General features: G+C 41.8%; 1 protein-coding gene and 1 long non-coding RNA gene across 3 annotated transcripts in view; one reads left to right on the top strand and one right to left on the bottom strand.

The window, feature by feature from the left end:
• The window catches only part of LOC105430064 (atrial natriuretic peptide receptor 1), a 65,968-nt gene that overhangs the window by 17,263 nt on the left and 34,054 nt on the right, over positions 1-14,651 (top strand). The gene's annotated exons all lie outside the window — the stretch shown is intronic.
• Positions 10,316-13,619, bottom strand: LOC148937940 (uncharacterized). The gene is made up of 2 exons (XR_016140696.1): positions 13,170-13,619; positions 10,316-10,970 (listed from the first exon to the last, which is right to left on the bottom strand). It is a non-coding gene; the product is annotated as an uncharacterized LOC148937940 (long non-coding RNA).

Here is a 14,651-nt window from a genome sequence, read left to right as displayed (position 1 = left end):
GCGGCGGCGGCAACGGCGGCGGCGGCGGCGGCGGTGGCGGCGGCGGCGGTGGCGGTGGAGAACCCTCTCACCCCCCCCCCCCTGTCGCGACGCACCTACCAGCACCCCCACTAGTCGTGCGGCGCGATTGGTCGTTCGCGCAGCCGGGCCTACAGCCGTCGTCGCGCCGGTCTATACACCGTCAGGGACGACCACCACGTATAGAACGCTTCTGGATATATCGTACGTGCCCGGAGTCTGTCTGGGTGTCGCGCAAACCGAGGGCGAGGCTGTCGCGGGGGAGGAGACCCGGGAAGGAAGAAGGCATACACGATCGTCGAAGTCGTCGGTATACAGGAACCGGCTAGAGAAACGATCCGACATAACGGAAATGACGTAACGACTGTCAGATTGGAGAATCCCGATCTCAAGGGTTGGGCTTCCCCCCTTCTCGATGGAGGTCGCCAATGAGAAGGGCAGAGATAATGAGGATCGAGACCTACGTGCGCGCTTTCGTACACACGCGCGCGGAATCGGTCGACTCGCGCGTTTGGGGATGACGGCGAAGATCAATCGGCGAACGGGCGTGCCCGGGATTGTAATATCCGCGGATATTGTAACACCTTGGAAGTTCGGCTTAACGTAATGGTAATGGAAACAGGGGCGAGTGATAGATAGGGACAATTAGCGGTCGTCGTTTTGGTTCCGTTCTCGTGATTAGAACGCGACCGAAGATTATCTCCCGATTACCCCACAGATTCCGTGAGATATTCGGGCAAACTGAATTACCGCGTACTCAATTTGATACTTAGATTTTTATATTTCCGAATGCGATTCTATTAATCGCTAAGTCAAATTTGTTGAAATGAATCGTTAAATGGCTATACCGAATGACTTTGACCAATGGTGAAGGACAACATCGAAATGGATGATGCAATTAATGACAAGTGAAAATGCATTCCGCTGGATTACCGCACAAAAAGAGACTTTTGCTTTTTATCATCTTTTTCGTAAGATTGAGATTTTCGTAAGATGATAATTAATTAATCGCTGCTACCTTTTGCAAACTGTGCAACGAAAGGATCACATATTAGATACAACAATATTAGCGAGTGAGAAGTATAAATATATATTATAAAAGATTAAACAAGATCTTAAATTAAGAAAGAACGATGATATACAGAATTCCTTTTGAAATCTATTTATATATATTTTCTAATTTTATTACTTTATCGAGAAATTAAGATTATTTTTATGAGATTATTTTATTTTAGAAATAATTTTATATATACCTAGTTAAACAATTAAATCAATATTCTTGATCATCATTTTTGAATGAAAATCTTGACTATAAATTTCTTTCTAAAATTATCACAGCGCCAATGATTTAAAATATTGACAATGATATATTTAGTTTATGATAGTTTATATGTTTAATTATATTTTGTAACTTATTTTTACCTATTCGCCTCGATACTAATAAGATGTCACCACTTTATTAGTCTGTTTAAGAAATATTTCTTTTCCCAAGAATGACTGATTTGTATACTCATTTAACTTTAGCTCAACACGCTGTGGACACTTACATATATTTACATATTATATACCCTCCATATATTTTCGGAAACAATAATTTTACAAAAATTTTAAATAAAATGGAGAAACAACGTACAACTTAATTAAAACTTAATAAAAAGATTAAAAATAAAAATATGATTTATATCATATTTTAAAAATTAAAACTCATTTTCATCAATATATATATAATTTTTTTTAAGTCTCTCTCTCTCTCTCTCTCTCTCTCTCTCTCTCTCTCTTTCTCTTTCTCTTTCCCTCTCTCTCACTTAAACAGAATCGCAGTAGAAAGTCAATACTCTTTTGTTACGTGCCGGGTGACAAGACGGTAACTGTCGGTATGCGGGAAAAGAGGAACCGCGGAAGGGATGAGTTGAAGTTGCCATTCTTGTATCCGAAGAATTTCCTTCCGACTCTCGATTCCATACGACAGCCGAAATAATGTATCTAGATGTTGCTGGTGTCACGGGCAAAACTTTGAAAAGCGGATTCGTGAGTTCTGGTCGCTTTTCATGAACGAGACTCACGCCGCTCCGAAGCCGGACGTCAATAGAAGCTCGTGCAAGGAAGAAAAGCGATGTCTTTCAAACTTTCTCTTGCATTATAATATTCAGAAATTATTGTGTTCACTGTCACGCTTCCTCATTTTCCTCTCATCCAATTAATGCTGCGCATCGAATTTTGGATTTTATATCGCGATGTTATATTGAATAAATCTCGTTCAGATACCTTTCGAACCCTATTCAAAGCATGTCGACATAGATGAACGATGAACAAACCCGACTCTTAAGTGCGATAATTAATTACAGGTTCGTGCTAGTCGGCTAAAAAGATTTCACGGTACACCGAGTTCATCGTTAAATATCGAAAATGTGAACATTAACAGGTCTATGGTCTCACGTGACTATATCGATTTCGAGAGGAGGCAAGTTGTCAATGCAAGTTTAATGTCCCGGCCCTAATGGCGTATGGTTGTTTATGTGAGTAGATCGACGATCATGGGCGCGTAAAAAAACGGTGGCAGTCAAATATCAAGGGACGGTTCGGTAATGGTACAAGAAAGAATGGTGAGATATAAGTTTGTTGTAAGAAACGATTTATCGCAGTTATATCCATTTGTCGCATTGCAGTGAGGAACGTACATTATGCGATCCTTCGAGACTCATTGGACTTCTGCACCGAAGGCATCCTGACGGAATCTCTTAATGAACAAGGAACGCATATCAACTTCAACACTTTGAGAAGCGATCGAGTATACGCGATAAAATAAAAACATAGTCTCGTTATTATAATTGTAAAAATATAATACTGCAATATTGCCCGTAATAACACGCTACAGGAACTAAATAATGGGAATAATTTCCGATAAGAACAGACTCTCCCTCTCTGTTTCTTTCTGTCTCTCTCTCTCTCTCTCTCTCTCTCTCTCTCTCTGTTTAATTTTCTCAAAGATTAAACTAGACAATTTAAGTTTCTTAAATAATTCTAATACTATTAATCGTTTCCTTTTGGTTTTGCTGTTTTTACACCTGCAATATATTTTTAATTTCACGCAATTTTCATGAAAGGAAATTTCTTTTTGTTTGATACTACTCGCATGCGCGAGATAACTTATAATTTACTAACTGAAATTTTTTTCGACGTGATACGCGAGCCAAACTGAATGTCTAAGTGCCTCGTAGGAACTTTCGAGCAGTTTTGCAGGGACGGAAACGTGACTACGCTACCAATGCGTATATTCATTCAGGAACGTTCATAATACTTCCCGATACGGCCGAAACACCGTCTCTCGCATGGTTCGCCGACGGCATTCGAACAAGATTCGTGATGAAGCCGCCGTGTATAATTGACTCTAATCGCTCTTCAATCATCTAAGGCGTTACGCGATTCTCATGTACGAAATGTAACAACTTTTAATTAAAAATCGCATCGTAACGCGATGATGCGCGAGATTTCACAGCACCGGAAATTAAAAACAAAAGACAGAACGTAAAATAAGGTATAAAACGTATTGATATTAAATAAGGAATAAAACTGCAGTATATATTTATGCTTTTTTAATCTGAGAAAAGCACGTATTTTTAGCTTGTTTATCTTATAATAATGTATATAGTGTCGTGTGACTCGACATTTTCGTTAAGAAAAGAACATTATTATTACAGACGGATGCTCGGCGGAAAATTTATGCGCTAAAGGAAACAGAGACAATCATATTTTCCGTCGCATCGCCGTCCGCGCTTATTGGAAAACTCGTTTGCGCCGCTTTCTAGTTAAAACGCGAAGACAAAGTTGAATTTACGCTTTCCGAGAATGGTCGATCTTCAAACCGTTTCATTAAACTCCTCCTTAGCATTTAAGTTTCAAATGATACGCACGATAGCTGCTTGAGCACGTATCTTGCTTTTAAAAGGGGATTGATACATTTTTTATCGGGTCGTACGATCGGTAGCTTTTATCCTATGCTATAGATAGAACTACGGCGGATAAGCCTTTAATCTTTCTCGCAGAAATATTATTTGGTAAATCATGCATTGTGTGCACGAGGTCGAATGAGATCGAGTTAGCTTCAAATTTGGAGATGCATTAAGCGTAATTATACCTTAATAAGGTCCCTTTTCAGGCGATGAGTTTATACAATCTATACACGCGTTACGAAAGTTTACCTAGCTCTTCAAACTTTGTCGAACTAAAATTATTGAAGACGCAGTCGAGATTCTCCAAAGGACATTGGTCTGAAACCAAGTATTTGTTACTCCCTTATAATTTCGGATCGAACTGATATAATTTATTTCCTGATGTAAAATTCATTCATACATTCTTCCATTCAGTCGGAAAACTAGAAATTAAATATAAATAATATCAATATAAATATAAATATAAATATAAATATAAAATACTTTTATTTAATTAATGATCCATTAATTTTCTCTTGATGATTTACGATATATTTGGATCGAGAGACGATAAACGAGCATGGTCACGTATGTATGATCTATGCGTTACTAATTGCGTCTGCATTACTTGCTTAACTGTACTTTCGGGCGGTACCAGCACGATATTCGTGATAGCGGGAACAGAATCTGCAAAGAGAGACGAGAGGCCGTCTCCGGAACGAATGCAGTTTGCATCTGTTTTTCTGCTATGAGATTCTCCGCCCTCTCTTCCCCTCCCTCCCTTTCTCCGTCTCTGCATAAATTCCAACGCATTGCCATACATCGTGCTGCTCTGACATTGATGTGACGCAATTCACATTAAGATTCACATTAAGATTAAGAGATCTAGCGCGCGACATGCGATCGCGGTCACCGATTTATTGATCCACCAAATAGTTTCGATTGCCGCATTGCATCTCGCGATTCCCAATGCCGTAGCGCGAGGTTACGCCGCAAATGCGAAAAGACCCAGAACAAAGCTAATTAATCGTTATTCAGTCATAGATTTTGTAGACAAAACATCATTGCTCTGTAAAGCTTCCATTTTTGCAGAAAATTGTAGTAGTCATATCAAAATAGATAAATCTTATTTTCCTTTCTGTGTTCAGTTTTCTTTACATTATCTTTTAATGCAGCAACAGAAACAAATGATAATTTATAATACATTACGTAAATTATCGCTAATTTATATTATATTATAAATATATCGATGTAAATATCACCAGATAATTTTATCATTCTATATTATTTACACAATGTAAGTTATAAATCTGTTATAAACAAATTTAAAATAATTATGACAAATTATATATATTCATATTTTTCATTTATATACACATCAATTTTGTTTATATATCTAGATTCAAAATATATTTAAAAAATTTATTATGTCGTCCCCTTGGGAGAGAAACATAGGAAATTTATGTCTTGAATTTTTCCAAACGTTCCAAGCAGTCTCGCTTTGTAGACGAGATTCCCGGCTTAAGCGCAGCTTCCGCGATATCATATTTCTTGGAAAATTCCCGCAGTAATGGTCGCTTACAAGATGAAGTAGTAGTCAGGGCATGGGTCGTGCTTTTTACAGCCCTGGTTATACTGCGCGGTGCTAGTATTGACCGGCGCCCCTTACTAACCGTGTTGAGAACATCAGAAACCGAAGTATAGCAACCCCTTTTGCGCCTTTCTCCTCTACCCTGAAGCTTGATCTTCCTTCATGCCGCATCCCCCTGACTCTTACATCCAGCACTTGCATCTACGCACCTGCGTTCTCCACGATGTAATGTCAGTTAACTGTAATATCTTACGAGTAGTCAATATCGAACGCCAGAGAGCATCGAGTTCCTCTTCTTCTGTCCTTCTCGCCGATACATAATGTTAAAAATTATGATTATTCTTGCTTAATAAAAATATCGAGACAGCAGTCTTTGAAGTCTCTAGAGAGAATAATCTCTCGAGAGGAAGGATTCTAAAGTCTTTTCTCACGAAAATGGTATGAATTCACGATTGGTCGTCGCTTTAATTGAATTTTAATTCAAGAATTACCCCGATATCCAGTGATGGAAATTAAAAATTCACCCGAAAGATAGCGCGAGGCAAAAAAATCTCACTGAGGGGAAAAGATATTTCGGTTCTCCGTTGGGACTAAAAAGGTAGCGATCTGTATTATTAATTGTAGCACCGGCGTTGGTTGCACCTGCATGTTATACTAGCCGGGAATACTATCGCAGCGAGGCCACTGCATCCGTGACGTTGCATCCGCGAAATTGATTGCAGTCGGTCGTGCGGAAAGTGGACCCCTCCCCCTCCCCTTCCCTCGACAAAGTAGCGACGGCGCTGTTAACGACATTGATTTTGCGAGATAATTAGAGCAGATGATTTTAATTAATAATACACGATAATGAACGAAATCTCTTCCGCGAGATATTTGCATATAAGCCTTTCGTCTTACGCGAGGCGGGGGAGGGAGAGGAATACACGGAATACGGGAAACGAGTCGGTGTGCTCGTTGCGCACCGAAATTTATCGCGATCGCGTGATTACAGGGCGGTCCAAACGTTAATTGTGTACGACGAATATCCCGTAATTTCCAGTTCACTGACGATGAAGGAATCATGTTACGTCAGGCGTTACATGAAAAAAAAAAAGAAAAAAAAATAAAACAGGATCAATCAAGGATTCTTTAAGGGAGGAGGGGTGGGGAGGAAAGAGAGAGAGAGATTAAAAATCGAGCAAATCGATCCGCTCGGGTGCAACGTTCTCGCGTGCTCGATGCCGCGATCTGTTTCCTCTCGTGTCATTTTTCCCCCGCCGTGGTTTCGTACGATCCGCGACTCACCGTCTCGTAATTATCTACATCGCGGCATTCCTCCGCGTTTCTCGTCGTGCGGCAATCCGTATGGCACATTGATAAGATCGCCTATTACGCGCGACTTCTGGTCGAATTAATTTACGGATTAGCGTAATCGCTCGAGCGAGTCCGCTTAATAATTATCGCTTACATCTGGCGGGTGTGCAACCATTACCAGTTTCCAGCATGCATCTCTGGGGGGGGGGGGGAAATTCATTTTCAGCGCGCAATCTCCCGCTGTTGCTCTTATTATTAAGCGGATTACCTGGGCGCGCGTGCGCCAAATCGAATTTGGAATTTCGCCGATAATCCACGGGGGGTCCGCACGTGGCTATTGAAGTTCGACGTCAAATTTGATACAGATTTGAGTAATTGACGAGGAAGTTTACCAATTAACTCCCTCGACTTTATTACCCTTATGTAACCGAAAGCCGATCGTATTCGCTCGTTTATCGTGCAAATGATATAATATCCGATCGCGACTTTGATCCCGCAATTTCTTTTTATCAGCGACGGCTGATAATTTCCAGCGCGAATATATGTCCGAGAGGATAATTTCCAGCCGAGAAATTATCGCTCCTAAAAGAGCCGAGCGTCGCTTCGCTAATCTCAGTGCTAATTATAACACGATCGTGGTACTGCGATGACCACTGTCAGGGACAGTAGGACAGCTCGGTCGAGACAAAAGCCGCATTAAGCGCGGATAGGCCTGCATTTTGGCGATACGGGTCCGCCTCTTATCAAGTCGGAAAATGAGACGCCTCCGGGCGAATAACCATAATCACGGCGTAATACGTTTATGATGCGCAATTCGAGAGCGCACTTACGCGCAACGTTGTTCAGACGTTGTTTAGAAATTCCGCGACGGAGAGAGAGAGAGAGAGAGAGAGAGAGAGAGAGAGAGAGAGAGAGAGAGAACGCTGGGAGGTAATCCCATTGCAATCGGACGCGTGAATCGCGTTTTCAAGACCACCTCCCGCGCTACCGGATTTATTCGAGGCGCTTAACATCTCGGGACCGGAAGAGAAAGAAGGACGCAATTAAAATTCTAATTAAGAAGTCCGTGACCAACGACCGCCTGGCGAGGCGTAGCGAGACACGAGGAAGAGAGAAAGAGAGGAGAGAGAGAGAGAGAGAGAGAGAGAGAGAGAGAGAGAGAAAGAGAACGGCTTCACCGTTCGGCAGTTCGCCGTTCGATAATACGTGTATTGAGAGCGCGACGGAGACGTATTATATTTGCATGGCGAGGTCATTATCGCGGCTCTGGATCGCACCTCCGCTTCGCGTCTCGCGTCCCAGACACCCCGAAGTCACCGGATGACGCGATACCTCCATTAGCCGCGATTCAGTCCTTCCTTCCTTTTCTCCTCTTTACTTCCTTCTCTCTACGCTTCCTCCATCCTGTATTTATCCTCCCTTTGACGCGAGAAAGCGCATTCGCAGGTGCACGGTACACAAACTAATTATTCCACGAACAAATCGCGCTCGGTCTGCGGACTAAACGCAATGACGTCGTATTTCCGAGGTGTACGCTAATAACGATATCAGGAAAAGTTTGTCGATACGACGGACCGTCTTGGGAAACGTATATCAATACTGATACCAGGATATTTCAAGAAAGATATATACGAAGAGAGCCTGACAATCTCACAGTAAATATAACTTGTCAAAATATCGAAGTTAAATTGTTTCAGGAAAGACACCGCGGCTTGAATGTACGATTATTACTTGGCGAATTGTATTTACACAATTCTCATTTATTTTTTACCCGTTGAGTCTCCCCAAATGCGGTAATTATCTTACCAATTTTTGCAGCTGTTAATCTAATATTCTCAGCTGGAAAGTAGAAATTTCTATTTTACTGATTAAAACATATATATACGGTAAAACGTACAAAAATTACGCTCTGCGCCGTGCGTTTAAATGTTGAATGCGGCTATTCATCCGAGTTTCAATTCCACGTGTTAGGCACGTATTCGGCGCGACTGGTTTCTAGCAAGCTCGAGCTAAATGTAAGACGTGAATCGACTGCCGAGCGATTCGAGCGATTTTGCAGTAAATAATGTAGACAATCGAAAATTCATATTTCCTACGCAGAATATGAAATATTCAGATAACGTTGACAAGGGCGGCAATATAAAAATATCGTCCCGCGTTAAATTACAACGTCCGCCTGACAAAAACGCGCGTCGAGGCACGAAAAAAAAAAAAAAAAAAAAAAATGACGGATCTGCAGGAGAGTAAAAAATTGCTGAACGATTCATAACGAATGCGATAAATTCCTCACAGATACTTTAACGTTCGCGTTACATAAATAACGTGACGTTACAAAATAAATAATAAATATGGTAGGCCTCCGTGTAGATCTGGAAAAATATTTCACTCAATCACCGTGAGAAAAATCAATCACCGGAGGATTTAATCGGGCAATGAGTCGGGAGAAATAACGCGGCGCGAGACAACTGCCAAGAACAAAAGGGACCGAGGATTTACCGAAGAGGGCAGAGGCTGGGCGTTTACGAGGCGCCACGACGACGGCGCCTCATCGATCTGACCAGCCGAATACCGCAGCCACTTACAATATACTGTGTACTACCCCGTCAGAAGATCTACATATCTGCAGAGAGAGAGAGAGAGAGAGAGAGAAAGAAAAGGAATTGACAGTCATCACTACAAAGGACATATCACTACAAAGGAAACCCTCGCGACACGTTACGTTTTAATATGCACGTGCGGTTAAATCCTTTAATCTCTGAGAGATCGGTCTGTCAATCGTTAAATATAGCAAGGACAAATGAAGTTTGTCTTGCGTATCGCTTTTATATACCGATAGTTACCAAAATGTTCGGGTAACCTTTCAACTACTTCTATTTCTGAAATCGTGACATAAACTCATGATTAAACATCGCATGACGAGGGGTAAAACATAAAGAACACGTGCCTTCTAGCGCAACACTTTTACTAAATTTATTAAATTTTTTGAGTTGAGTTTATTGTATCTCATTAAGCTTGTACTATTTGTAATAAATTCCAAGCGCTTTAGTAACCATCCTGTAAATCCCGGCCGCACCCATCTGTCGTGTCGAAGTAGAAGGATGTCATTTTTAAACAGGAAAACTGACACGCGATATCGGTTAAACAGATATATCGATCGCATTTGTCCGGCGAGCCGAAATGCATCGGGAGTGCCATGCAACCACAATCGCGTGTTTCGTTAGGACGCTCGATGAAAAATGGCAGAATGGCTCGACGTTCGCGTGTTTCGCATAATGTTACAAAAAAAAAAAAAAAAAATCCGAGCGCGATAAGCATATTATAATGAGACCCAGAAATTGCGACATAAAAAAACAAATTAAATCTATTTTACCGCGAGAATATTCTGCCACTTGGAATAAACTGTTTCTTTTAATATAAAACAGCTACAACAATCGTTGATCGAAGATACAACAGATTTACCATATAGAGAGTGAACATACACGAACGGTAAAGTTTTGATTTATTTATGTCTCATTTTCAAAGAGGCAATTTATATAAATATGATAATAATTATATTTACATAAACGGTTTAAAAGTAAGACACACACACACAATGAGAATTACAATTACGGATACAAATTTATCCTATGTTTGGTCACTCATAATAATATCATGTGTCTTCAAAGATCAATAATTATAAATATGACACCAATTACAGCAGTACAAACTGCCTACGCAATTCAAAATCATTTTATAACAATAAAGTAACATCCTGTCCGCATTTACACGTCTTTTTTCGACGTCGCAAAAGCGGTAGTTCGCGAGTTCGGGATGAGAACCGCTGCAGCTAACCGACGAAGGATACCCGGCGATCCACCAACGCCCGTTTACGCTCTCCTGGTAGATTGCTTTACTTGATGGAAAGTTGGGCACTCTCCATGCTCCTCCGCTCATCCTTATTTAATTGCGAGATCCGCCACGGGCTACCCGACCGGTCCAGTCCGCGTCGAAAGGCATAGGGCACTACGTGCGGATTACTTCTCCAGCTGGAACTCCTCTGCGTTCTCCAAAGCGCAGTGGCTGGCATACGATCCCAACGAGCACCTTTTCCTTTTTTCTCTCCAATCGCACGATGACGATTACAATGTTACACGTTCTATCTTGGAATAAAATTCGTAATAACGCTTTATCTAATCGCCCGATCGAATACATATATAGTGAGATGTTCGAGATTACAATATATATATATATATATATATATATATATATATATTGTAATCTCGATAACCGCGAAATCAGGACTTATCGCGAGAGATTTACACGAGGTTTTACGCCGGTCATTTTCACATGAAACTCAGAATTATCCGTTTAACAAAGACCATTTAGCCTGGAGAATACCCATACGCGCTTTCTTTTCGTTACGCAACGTAGAATTGCATTCTGCAGCTCAATCTTTTTCAATCATAGATATATTTGTCGGATTGATAAGGATACGTTGTCGCTGCGGCTCCTGCAAAGTTCGCGTGCGTCAGATAGCGTAAGTCACGTCGATGCGCCCAGGCCTGTCCCTCTGCTGGGGAACCACTGCGAGTAACAAGCAGAACCAGGCCACCAGCTCGTTCCTCTGAGCGCCGGATCCCGAGCAAGCTGATATTGCTCAACAGGTTATTCCCTAACGCTTTCTAAACGCGTCGTGTCGTTGACGTCACTTATCTAGTTACTACGGCGGTTCTCAGACAGGAATACGCTCCACGTATACGATTCGTATGATTGTAAAGTCGAGTATCTTTTCAAACGTATAGTTCCTCTAGGAGTCACCCTCCCCGTCCCCTGCATGTTTCCACGCAATTCTTTTCCCTTGTTTCTTAATGAGCCACAAAAATTTTCATTAATCCACGAAAACGAGGCGGATGAGAAGTACTGCGTCTGGATTTTCTCATCCTCATGCTCGCCTAATAATATCTCGGCGTTGTCGAACATTGCGCACATCCCTCGGATTCATCCGCGCGCGCATATCGAGGCTCCTCGCGTCAGGCGCGTCTGACCACATTCTTTCCGAATCTACTGCACTGCGACTGTCTGGAACGTAGACGAAATTTTCTAGCGATCGCGTTATCGAAAGTAGAAATATTTGCGACGATACCGTTTAGCTTCTACTCCTAATAAAAAAAAAAAAAATAATTAACAAATGATGTATATTGGACGTGAGCGAATTATGCGAAATCTTTCTAAAGATTCGCATCGTAAAAAACAACGAGCGAACGAGACGTGTTTTCTCCTCTGGTTTCCCGAACGGTCGAGTCTTTCCCAGATGAAAATTCGATACACCTGATTCAGTCACAAATTGTGACTGTATCAGATTAGATTATTCTTATCTGTAAGTGAATCGGAAGGAAATCGCAGAGCAGGCATTGAAGTAGCGCTGAAGTAGCGCCTCTGCGAAGTCAAAGTTTAATCTGAATGACTTGGTTCTAAATCAAGCCGACGGACGGAACAGTTCGAAGGAAGTGTTACGGTATTCCGCCGAGAGAGCGAGAGAGATTCGACATTACGGAGGTGTGTGTGTGTGTGTGTGTGTGTGTGTGTGTGTGTGTGTGTGTGTGTGTACGAGCGCATGTGAGCGAACGGTGCGCCGGCGCGCTGTGAGCGGAAAGATAATGAAGGAGTACTGCGAATTTGCGAATTACTTCTTCGTCGGAGATGTTGCCTTGCTACGATGTTCGCCAATTCGAAGGCCTGACGGTGTTTCGTCGCGTCGCGCTGTACCGAAATCTTATCGCGGAGAGACGTCGGGGACGGTCAGGGAGTAGGGATGGTCACGGTCACGCGTGTACGGACGATTCATGAAAGTGTATAACACGCCCAAAAAGCGAGAAACTTCCCATCGACTGTGCGATTCGCTGTTGGACGATCGTCAGAGAGACACAGCCAAGAATTTTCTCCGCGTCGAGATACGGCTCGCATGCTGGCGCGCTTTCATCGCGTTGTTACATGTACACCCGTCGGACACCGTTCTATGAGCAGTTTTTTATTTGTGTTGTTCTTTACGAGTTGGCATAAAAAATTTCATTTTTCGTTATCGTAATTTCTACGTAACGAAAGAGATAACGCTAGACATAAAAAAATATCTATTGTCAAAGTTTTCAATAAGGGAAAAACAGTATTTGACAGATGCGTTTGATAGACGTTAGTTATTCCTATTATTCTAGGTGCGAATTTGTAAAGATGTTATCGATCAAAGGACGCTCTTACGTTGACTGTGTGCGTAAGACGCGTAATATATGGGCGTCGCGTCGCGTCGCGTCGCGTCGCAGTAAGAATGCATGCGGTTATTGCGAATTTGCGAATCATCTTCTCACCGGGGATGCTGTCCTGCTATGTCGTTCGCCAATTCGAAGGCCTGACGGTATTTCTGAGCCCTTCCTTCGCACATCCTTCCTCCGCGTACGTACAGGCAGATATCGCGTGTGACGTCACACTGCCACGCCACGCCGCGTCCGATAGCTTATCATGAAGATGGCAAAGACGGAGATGGAGGGAAAAGGGAGATAGGCGTTGGTTATGATCTCGTATGTAACGCACGATATGCAAGAATAACGCACGAGGGAGTGAGGGGGGAGGAGTCGGTCACGTTGGTCGTTCGACCAAGACACGTTGAAGAACTTCCTTTGTGCGAAACACAACTCACACATGTCTGACGCCATCGCCTCATTATTATGTGTATAATCATTACTTCTATTACCTGGTATGACCTTCTATTACCTTGATCTTTATAGATTTACTTCCGGATATAGATTCCGTCTTTTATTATCGAAAGTAATAATTTCTATATATTGACGATAAAAAAATGAGACCGAGACATCGAATATAATAATAATTCTCTTTTCAAGGAGAAAAAAAGGAACTCGAATGAATATTATTCCCGCGTCTCTCCAATTTTTGCGGGAGTGGGGATTCCGTGGAGACGTCACCGAGGGCTGAACGGGAAATGTTTTCACCATCAATACGTTCGAGCTACGCGCGGCTAATTAGCGGACATGCGTCGCTAATGATGACGTGAGACATGTGTGATGCAACGCGTTAGTTGCGAACATGGGGTCACGCGACGCGCACGGTAAGTTTGTTCATCAGGAGAGCAGATCCGCGGGGAGGACTTGGAGGCGGAGAGGACTTGGTTCGCTTATCGCTCTCTCTCTCTCTCTCTCTTTCTCACGGCGACGGTATTAGATAACCGCAATGGCGTAATAATGGCGTATTCCTCTTGTAGATCACCGCGCGCTTCGAAAAACGATGTAAAAAATTATCCGCGATAATAATCCGAATGAGAGGAAACTTATGGGCATAAAACATCGCGAATCAAATATTTCTGATATTCAGATGTAAATATTAATATTTCTAATTTTATACTTCATAATTTTTTTTAAATGTAATTCATATCGATACGTTTATTTATTGTAATTGTAATTATAATAAGGAAACGTTCTACACGATGTAATGCAGAGTTCCATTTCTCATGGAATGCACGTACTCTGTAAAATAATTTAATTATTGTTACCATAGCAACATCCGTCATATCGGTAACTAATTATTAAAGTATGAGAAAATGTGAAAAAAGCAAATTCGGCATTTTAAGGATAATGAAATAGCGAGACGTTGCGACAAAACGTTGGCGGAACAGCGCGAAAAATTACATTTCGCCATGCACCTATCGTTATATTTCTGTCAACGAGATAATGTTCCGCGAGATTCTCCCACCTCCCGATGACAAAAGTGCACTTTTATTAACATCGATCTCTGACCTATTTTCGCAATACAACGACTTCTCGATGAATCTGATCTCC

This window comes from Pogonomyrmex barbatus, unplaced genomic scaffold (genome assembly GCF_055798465.1).
Source record: "Pogonomyrmex barbatus isolate J1 unplaced genomic scaffold, ASM5579846v1 scaffold1, whole genome shotgun sequence".
Lineage (NCBI taxonomy): Eukaryota > Metazoa > Arthropoda > Insecta > Hymenoptera > Formicidae > Pogonomyrmex > Pogonomyrmex barbatus.
The sequence above is the reverse complement of the archived record's forward strand: the minus strand, read 5'-3'. Positions and strand labels throughout refer to the sequence as shown.